This window comes from Dreissena polymorpha, chromosome 11 (assembly GCF_020536995.1).
Source record: "Dreissena polymorpha isolate Duluth1 chromosome 11, UMN_Dpol_1.0, whole genome shotgun sequence".
NCBI classification, from domain to species: domain Eukaryota; kingdom Metazoa; phylum Mollusca; class Bivalvia; order Myida; family Dreissenidae; genus Dreissena; species Dreissena polymorpha.
In genome coordinates, this window is record NC_068365.1 from 67092449 (window position 1) to 67102864 (window position 10416).

A 10416-nucleotide genomic window follows, 5' to 3' on the forward strand; every position below is an offset into this window, starting at 1 on the left:
TCTGGAGATAATAATTGATATGATAATCATTGCTTGACAGAATCACAATTGACCTAGATATTTATTTATGTAGTGGTGTATTTTTCAATGAGTGCCTTAAGATTCCAAAAACATATTTACTTAAAATAAATCATCCCGATGGCGTAAATGACTTATCATTTCATGTTCATGAACCGGTTTTAAAATACTTTGTAGACTTATCTGCTAGGCGGTGAGGACTTTTAGACCACCTGATAAACTTCAACTGTATTTGCCCTAGTTCAGTAACCGACTAAAGATATGCTAACATAATACTGATGAGTCTGTTGTGTCTTATATTCTCATTGCTACTTAAAATATTAAGTCTATTTCAACGTTTAGACTATTAATAAGCAAATTCGTTAAATTGATAACCCCCGCCAAATAAATTTTGATTATTGATGGGTGCAGAACTTACAGAAAAGTTTATTTGAAGGGTTGTACACTTATCTCACTTATTTAAAAGTAACAACATAAAAAAACAATTGGCAATAACTCTTATTTAAGAAAGTGTAGGGTTATAGATTTTGTGCATGACACCTCTCCTCATTGATATCTTAACATCCATTGAATTTCATCTTTAAATCGTGTATAGTATCTGTGATATGGACCTGTAAAGTAACATCAGACATGTACATATATACTAGGGTTATGTTTCTTGTTCATGGCACTTATTCTTATTGACAATTATACACCCATAAAATTTCATGTTGAAATCTTGTATTTATAGTTTCTGAGATAAAGCCCTGAAAAGTTACATCATACAAAAACAACAAAGGGCAATAACTCTTATTTAAGGAAGTGAAGGGTTGTGGTTCTTATGCATGGTTCTATAAATGAGATATAGCCCTGAAAAGTTACATCATAAAATAACAATAACAAGAAAGGGCAATAACCGTTATGTAAGAAAGTATACGGTTATGGTTCTTGTGCATTGATAATTATACACCCATGAAGTTTCATGTTAAAATCTTGTATAGTATCTGAGATATAGCCCTAGTTACATCATACAAAAACAACAAAGCGCAATAACTCTTATTTTAGAAAGCGACGGGTTATGGTTCTTGTGCATGGCACCTTTCCTCAGCTATATTTATACACCCATAAAGTTTCATGTTGAAAACTTGTATTGAGTTTCTGAGATAAAGCACTGAAAAGATTGTGAGTGACTACACTGACAGACAGACCAACGGTAGGTTTAAGTATATTTAGGGTACCAAGGGTACATTAAAGTATACTTAAGAGTACACGGGGTACTTTAAAGCATTACCCGAGCCGAACCGACAATTACCAATCGAGCTTATTGACATATTAAATAAATGATGATAGTGGTAACTATGATTGTGTGAAATATAATACAATAGTTTTCCTGAATTGAGTGTACATGTGAATTTGCTAAAATAATGATAAAAACACCGATTGGGATTAAACATTTCTGGAACTGAATTTGGTTCATAATCAGTTTTTAACTATTTTAAGCTGAAATAATATATATACACTCTGAAAATATTTTCTTAAATCAATGTTATATCTTTGTATTAAAGAACTGCAACACTCATGACTGTAAATTAGGCATTACCATATTCTTTACAACGTAATGCATGTACATCATCGATATATATAACATTTAAAACGAAAATCGTTTTAAAATTCAAATGTTTGCATGGTGTTAGAACTTCTGTTTTGATATCTTTGTTGTGAACAATGTGTTTAGGTTCAACGTCCGAAAAAAAGATGTCCGAAAATAACTGCAAGATGTTAAAACGCGAAATTAAGTTGAATTGAAACAACAATGCGTTAAATATTATTTTTCATCAATCTGACATTTTTCACGGCGACTGATTGGAGCAATATCACGGGGGTACTGTGAAAATCGTCAGATCTCACGATCTGACAATATTGACGCTACACCGGTCTATTTCGTTTCCGTAGAGATAGCTAATGTCGTCCGTTTGTAAGCTCAAATTTGATTGGCAGACGGGTTCAATGGCTTATTCTAAAAATAAATGCTGCTCGAGCAGCATATTGCTTCGAGCCCTTTGGTGCGCCATAGTGAACTACCTCGGCTGGGATCAGAAAACTTCGACTTAATGTAGCTTGGATTAGTAAACTGTAGATGACTATAAGACAGCTTTATTTGCCCTCGAACATATATATATATATATATATATATATATATATATATATATATATATATATATATATATATATATATATATATATATATATATATATATATAGATAGATATAGATATCACTCGCGTTAAAGGGGCCTTTTCACAGATGTTGGATGTTTTAAAGTTTGTCCTTAAATGCTTTATATTGATAAATGAAAAAACTGTAAAAAATCAGGAATACAATTGAAAAAAAGGAAAAAAGTAGCTTTCTGCAGGGCTCGAAGCAGTGACCCCCGGAGTCATGGAGTTAAAACGAATAAGACCGCTCGGCCATCCTGCAAAGTATATGTGATAGATGTATTTTATACTTTATATACGCAATCTTCGTAGTTTCACAAAATTAAACGACAATAAAAGAACTAAGCAAATTATTCAATCGTTTCGCGTTGCAACGCTTTAGAATTTTCAGTGTTTAAAATCGTCAAAAGATGCATATACTGGCTATATTAAACCATGGTAAATGTTCAGTATTACCGTTTGCTAAAAAAATATCTCAACTAAATCAAAAATTTGCGAATCTGAAACAAGTATTTTTCAATTTTGTCAATTTATCAAAACGTGAAAAGATCCCTTAAAGATTCACTATTCGAATACAATATTACAATGGGGAACGTAACACACACGACAAAATTGCAGATTATTAATCTTTATCGAGCTAGCTTTCGCGTGTCAGCTATTATGAAGTCTATAAATGCGAAAGAACATGTCAACTACTTATGCACTGGGTAAAACAGTATATTATTGATCCTGATATCGTTTACCGCCTGTGGTGTATGGTCTCTGTTGTAACGACTATCATGTTAGTTACCATCTGGACAATATCTTATCTTCGCGACACACATTGCCACGGGCTTATATAACACCTGATTAGCATAAAATAAATGCCCATATGTAGGCTGAACAACATGACATAAGAAAATTAAAATTAATTAATTAATTTAATTAACCCTAAACGATAGATGTAAAGTTTTATTAAAGACTCATTAAATGGTGCAACGATAACAAAATAGTCAAAATTTCAATTTGGTTAGGAAAAAGACGAATTTCATGACATTCAGCAAAGACAAATTAGTGCCCCGAGCCAAAGGCGACGAATATATTTCGTACATATTTTCATACAATAACCGAAGCATTACTATTTTTAGTGTTCGTGTGTCGTATGAATAGATATCGATGCAAGAATTTAAAAAGAACCGTTTAACTAAATTTAGATTCACATCATACTTGCATGAGTTATATGCTGGCGAATTCGACTATACAGCCTTTTTCGATATCAGAATTAAATATCTGGTTTATTTAACTTTTTTCGACACATGTTCTTCTTAACTTTTATTTTAATTTATAAGAAATATATGTTTAATAAATCTTTTACACATTTTATATTAATTAACAATATTTGACAAGATCGTATATACTCGCTTTAAAGGGATATACAGGTTATTTGCTTGTTTCGATTTTATTTCACGGGTGATAAAAAAATTATTATTTTTACGAGTTGCAAAGACACGAGTGAACATTTTTTTCTGTGATCACTCTTAAAATAAAATCGGTTATGTACCCAAACCAACACATTGTATTTTTTGACACAGTTTACATTTTACAAGCCTGAACACTGATAATCATTTAATCCATTTAATATAAGCCAATATAGCGGGAATCAGAATGTAGCGACGCTGTCATTCCAAAATTTGATCCCGGCTCTATTGCATGTATGTTACATGCATATACTTATAATAATAATATAGTTATTATTATCATCATTAATAACATGCGCTATGATACATGTATCTACATGTATATATTCAAAAGATACATACATGTTTGTATAGTTAAAATCTACTTTGAGATTTAATAGTTACGGTCACGGTGGAACGCCGCGGATCGTCACCGCGGACCACGGTGGACGAATGCCTGCTGTGTTTTTTGCCGAAGTAAATTACGTCCGCCGTGGATTGATACGACGAACATCGGGGACCGGTGAACCTCCGACGTCCGCGGCGATTCCTACCAAAACCGCGTTCGCGGTGACACCGCGGAAAATGCATAATTTCTAAGAGCTGTACTGTATGCACAACTATTTTCATTGTGGAAGTGTTAAAAGGCTGCTACTTGGAATCTTCGAATGGTTGATTGTGAAGTTATTAGAGGATAAATTATGATCTTGGTTCAGAAAAACAAACTTACGATTGCCCGTAGTTCTGGTTCATGACACTTAACATTGGTTTGGATTTAAAGGACAAAGTCAGGCTCATTGTTAGCCCTTATATGGATGGAACTATCCATTTTCTCTGACATGGGTATATATTTCTTCAATTCAAGCATCAGAATAATTATATCAGTCATATAACTTTTTGTACTTCCCAATATCATTGTTTTACAACTATTTCTGAGTGTTTTTGCACATAATGCACATTAAAATTCAATAACATAATTCACTACTCTCTGTGTAAAAAAGCATTCCCAAAACAGATGTTTTATATATTCCTCATTTTCTTTACAAAAAGTGCACAGGTTATCTTGCACAAAATTCATTTTATACAATAAAGATTTAGTTCCTAGGATTCTATGTATTATTTTTGTTTGAAACCATTGAGTGTAAGTATTTTTGGAAATATTAAAAACGAGACTGTGTACTTTTTTCCATTCAATGTTGTTGAAAAAAATATATTCCACTTTGTTTGGCAAGTCGGTGTGATCTTTATTTTTATTAAAGCGTGATTGATCTGTTTTGTTTATATTCTTTTTGTGTAGTTAGATACACATAAGACAAGTTTAGTCGTCCTTATTAGTCTTGTTGCAATAGTATTGTTAAGGTAGTATTTGGGTTGTTAAGACTTGTCTTTTTATAATTACTACTAATTAAATTAGTAGATTTATTACGCAGGCTCTTTTGAACAGGATGCAGTGTTGTGTCAGGAAGCATTTTCCTTTTATTTTTTCAGGTGCCCAAGACAGGAGAAAAGTGAACCGTATTGCTGGGGACTCCAATTCTCATCGGATTAAGGATATTCTTCCTGACGATATAGCTGTCAAATGCCTGTCAATCTCTGATGAGAATATGTAATGACAATGGTATAGAACAGTAATTACAGTTTCAGGTTTGTTTCTATTAATGGTATCACATGTACACATTTTTCTAAACGTTAAAACAAAATGATTAATGAAATAAACAAAAGGTTACCGTTTAAACGGTATTCATATGTCAGTTATAAAAGCGTCATTGACATCGCATTTCCAAACTGAAAGTAATGATTATTTCCAGAAGTTATATTCAGATCATTACCCATTTGGGCAATGACGTCATATTAAAACCAACTGTTCTTGCCGTTGTTGAGTCATTGGGTACACATTTTCTACTTACATGCCGTAGTATTTTATAACAAAGACAAATAAATATTGATCCCACATTTCTTCAATAAGACTACACCTGTGTAAAATTTTTATTGTTTTCTACCTAACAAGATGTACATAAAAACGAGTATCTGTTTATTAAATTAAAAATGAATGCGGATGAATAAATGTCGGAAAAAATGTCCTCATGCACGTTGTGCTGACGCGCGTCAAATGTTCAAGACAATTCGGGGAATGATCATGCAACAAATAGCTGGAAAATTTTCCCGAGCACTTTGTGCCGACGTGTGTCAAATATTCAAGACGTCTAGGTCGTACATGGTGTTTTGTTATGTTTACGCTGTTGTGAATAAGGGCCATCTGGCACACATGATACAAATGTATACCAGTCTTTTTTTAACAGCTTTTAATAAGTTTTGCAACATTGTAACGTAATGAACTAAAATGGATTATGTTGATATCAACAGTCGTTTAAATGTTTACTGTTTTTGTAAACATTTTTGAGAAAACACGAAATGCCACCATTTAAACGTGATACTCATAGTTTCTATAAATGATGTAATTATTTCATTTCTTTATACTTAAACAGTTCAAATGTCAAGTCCTAAGCTTCGTATGATTACAGTATTTGTCATCAATATAAAGTTAAACTTATTATGCTGATGTCATCATGTGCAATGATTGGCATCATTGCGTTTTCTAACTAATTTGCATGGTTATATATTTTATTTAAGCGTGTGGAATATTTTACAGATTGTAGAGAATTGTAATTGCAAACTTTTCATTTTAATCTTGAGGCAAAACATGAATTTTCCTTGTGTATTCATTCATGTATATTTGTGATTTATTTACACAGACATTCGCCAACTCCTTTTTCAAAGGTGCCAAATTTTCTTGTGATCGTTTTCGCCATGCATTGTTGAGAGACTTGGCGGAAGATGGATGTTCAACAGCTGTATCTTCATCTAGGCTCAAATGACATTCTTACGAATGAAGCGGTGTTTTACTGGTACATATACAATTATAAAAAAAGCTTTGATTTTTAAATTTAATGTACGTGTAGTTGTTTCCCATAACTATATAAATTTGCAAAACTAACATTTTACATGGTTTATTCCTCAATGAGTCATGGAAACTTGCAATCATTTTAGAAGTGTTATCTAGTTTCTAATTTATAAATAAAGCATTTCACAATATTTTCTATTATCCATGTTAATTTGACATTTTATGCTCCCCCAAAAAATTTGGGGGGGAGCATATAGTCGCCGCTTCGTCAGTCCGTCTGTCCGTCCGTGAACAATTTTTGGATTCTCAGCAACTAAAGGCCGGAATTCAATGAAACTTAATGGGAAGCTTCACTATTAAGAGGAAATGTGCATATTATCAGCGGGTTCTGGTCGGATGATTTGTCACAGAGTTATGGCCCTTTTAAATTTTCTATTAACTGTACATATAGTGCAATTCTTGTCAGGGCTATTTCTCAGCAATTAATGACCGGAATCCAATGAAACTTTATGGGAAGATTTACTACCAAGAGGAGATGTGCATATTATCAGCGGGTTCTGGTCCGATGATTTTTCACAGAGTTATGGCCCTTTAAAATTTTCCATTTACTGTACATATAGTGCAATTCTTGTCCGGGCTATTTCTCAGCAACTAATGACTGGAATTCAATGAAACTTTATGGGAAGCATCACTACCAAGAGGAGATGTGCATATTATCAGCCGGTTTTTTTCGGATGATTTTTCACAGTGTTATGGCCCTTTGAAATTTTACATTGTACATATAGTGCAATTCTTGTCCGAGCTATTTCTCAGCAACTTATAACAGGAATTCAATGAAACTTTATGGGAAGCTTCACTATCAAGAGGAGATGTGGATATTATCCGCCGGTTTTCGTCGGATGATTTTTCACAGAGTTATGGCTCTTTGAAATTTTCCATTGTACATATAGTGCAATTCTTGTCCGAGCAATTTCTCAGCAACTTATTACGGGAATTCAATGAAACTTTATGGGAAGCTTCACTACCAACAGGAGATGTGCATATTATCAGCTGGTTCTTGTCGGATGATTTTCCACAGAGTTATGGCCATTTGAAATTTTCCATTGTACATATAGTGCAATTCTTGTCCGAGCTATTTCTCAGCAACTTATTACATGAATTCAATGAAATTTTATGGGAAGCTTCGCTACCAACAGGAGATGTGCATATTATAAGCCGGTTATGGTCGGATGATTTTTCACAGAGTTATGGCCCTTTGAAATTTTCTATAAACTGTACATATAGTGCAATTCTTGTCCGGGCTATTTCTCCCCAACTACTGACTGGAATACAATGAAGCTTTATGGGAAGCATAACTACCTTGAGGAGATGCGCATGTTATTAGTGGGTTCTGGTTAGATGATTTATTTACAGAGTTATGGCCCTTTGAAATTTTTAAGTTACTAAACCATCCATTGTATTAATTTGTCCAAAGTTATGCCCCTCAAGACGTTTCCTTTTATCTGAATATATAGTGCAATATTGTGACAAAAAAACCTTTGTGGAGCATCACCCGCCTCAAACGGTTTCTTGTTTCATTATTTGCTGTCTACAATTAATTTTACATGAAATAGCAAATGTTTTATTTATGCGCATAATATTAACAATATAATTATACATATTTGTTTATGTAACTATTTTGATAGGTAAGTCAGTCTGCAAAGAAAAAGAACACATTTGTATATATTTTACTCCACATTTTTTATGCCCCCTTTAGAAGAAAAGTGGGTATATAGTTTTCTCACTGTCTGTCTGTCTGTCATACTTTTCTTGTCCGCTCTCTAATTCAAATAGTTTTCATCTGATCTTTACCAAACTTGGTCAGAAGTTGTATCTAGGCAATATCTAGGTCAAGCTCGAATATGGGCCATGCCGGGTCAAAAACTAGACCATGGGGTCACTTAGTGCATTTTAAGGTTTAAGCATGGTGTCTGCTCTCTAATTGAAGTAGTTTTCATCTGATCTTTACCAAACTTGGTCAGAAGTTGTATCAAGACAACATCTAGGTCATGTTCGAATATGGGTCATGCCGGGTCAAAAACTAGGTCACAGGGTCACTTAGTGCATTTCAAGGATTAAGTATGGTGTCCGCTCTCTAGTTTGGGACTTATTTTGCATTTCTAAATTAATGTTTTTTATGCCGCCGAAGGAGGGCATATAGTGATCGCACTGTCCTTCCGTCTGTTTATCTGATGTCTGTCTGTCCGTCCGTCACACTTTGTGTTTAGGTTTCGAAAAATGCTCATAACTTCTTTTGTCGCTTCAGATGTAACATTCATATTTGATATGCATGTGTACATGGACAAGGCCTTTCCATATGCACACAAATTTTTACCCCATGACCTTGACCTTAGGGTCCGTGTTTAGGGTTTAAAAAATGCATTTAGATTTCGAAAAATGCTCATAATTTCTATCAAAGCATTTATTGGGGTCATACGTCATCCTATGGAGACAGATCTTGTTTAACAATTTAATTGAAAATAATATGTTGTCAACATGAAGTGTATATATGCAAGATCACATTCCCAGTGACAACAACTCTTTAATTGTTGACTGTATTTTAGCTGGACTATTATATATGAAATATATATAGTGGAGCTATCCTACTCACCCCGGCGTTGGCGTTTCCGTGAGCGTGCAAATGTTAAAGTTTGCGTACTACTTCAAATATTTTCAATGTCCATTGACATATTGCTTTCATATTTTGCATACTTGTTTACCAACATGATCCCAACCTATAAACAAGAGCAGACTACTGTAGCAAGCATTTTGACAGAATTATTGCCCCTTTTATACTTAGAATATGCATATTATTGATAAATCTATGTTAAATTGTGCGTACTACCCCAAATATTTCCTATGTCCTTTAACATATTGCTTTGTTATATTGCATACTTGTTTACCAACATGACCTTTAACCTACAAACAAGAGCAGACCACTTAATCAAGCATTTTGATAGAATTACGGCCCCTTTTATACTCAGAATACGCATATTATTGATAAATCTATGTTAAAGTTTGCGTACTACCCCAAATATTTCCTATGTTCTTTGACATATTGCTATTATATTTTGCATACTTGTTTTCCAACATGACCCCAACTTATAAACAAGATTAGACCACTGAATCAAGCATTTTGATAGAATTATGGCCCCTTTTTTTCTTTGAGAATTGGACATTTTGCTTAAATTCACATAACTTCTTTATTTATGATAAGATTTTATTGATACTTTGACAAAACAACACTTACCTGAATACCACAATGGATTCCACCCGTGCAATACCAGTGCTCCAGCTAGGCCTAAATCGAAGGGCGCCCCGCCCTGCCCTCCCGAACCTCCGCCCTGACCTTCCTAGGGCCCCCCCTGCCCTTAAAAAAAATATATTTTTTTTTTTTTACATATGATGATTAATAAATCTCTTATTAAAATACATTGTAATTAATTTATTCCTCATTGTAGAAATTAAATTTGAATTGTTTAATGACAATGGGCATAATTTATTCTTACAATTATTGATAACACATAAATTAACATGCATGAGGAAGCATTCTAGAAACGCCCGCGCGCTCGAAAGTGCCCTTTTGACAAAATACTGCGCGTCCAATGTGCCCTTTTGACAAAAAATCCCCCTGCCTTTTTCAAATCCTAGCTGCAGCACTGCAATACCCCACGCCCCAACCCAGAATCCCTGCCCCCCCCCCCCCAAATTTTTTGTTTTCCTTTTTTTATTTTTGAAAGATCGTCAGATCGTCTAATAAATGACCACACCCCACGTTATACCCCCCTCTCAACCCCCCTACCCCCTCCCCAAATTTTTATTTTTT

At 33.9% G+C, this 10416-nt stretch overlaps 1 protein-coding gene across 2 annotated transcripts in view; it reads left to right on the top strand.

The window, feature by feature from the left end:
• The window catches only part of LOC127850612 (uncharacterized), a 1644088-nt gene that overhangs the window by 1007072 nt on the left and 626600 nt on the right, over positions 1–10416 (top strand). The window lies entirely within an intron of this gene.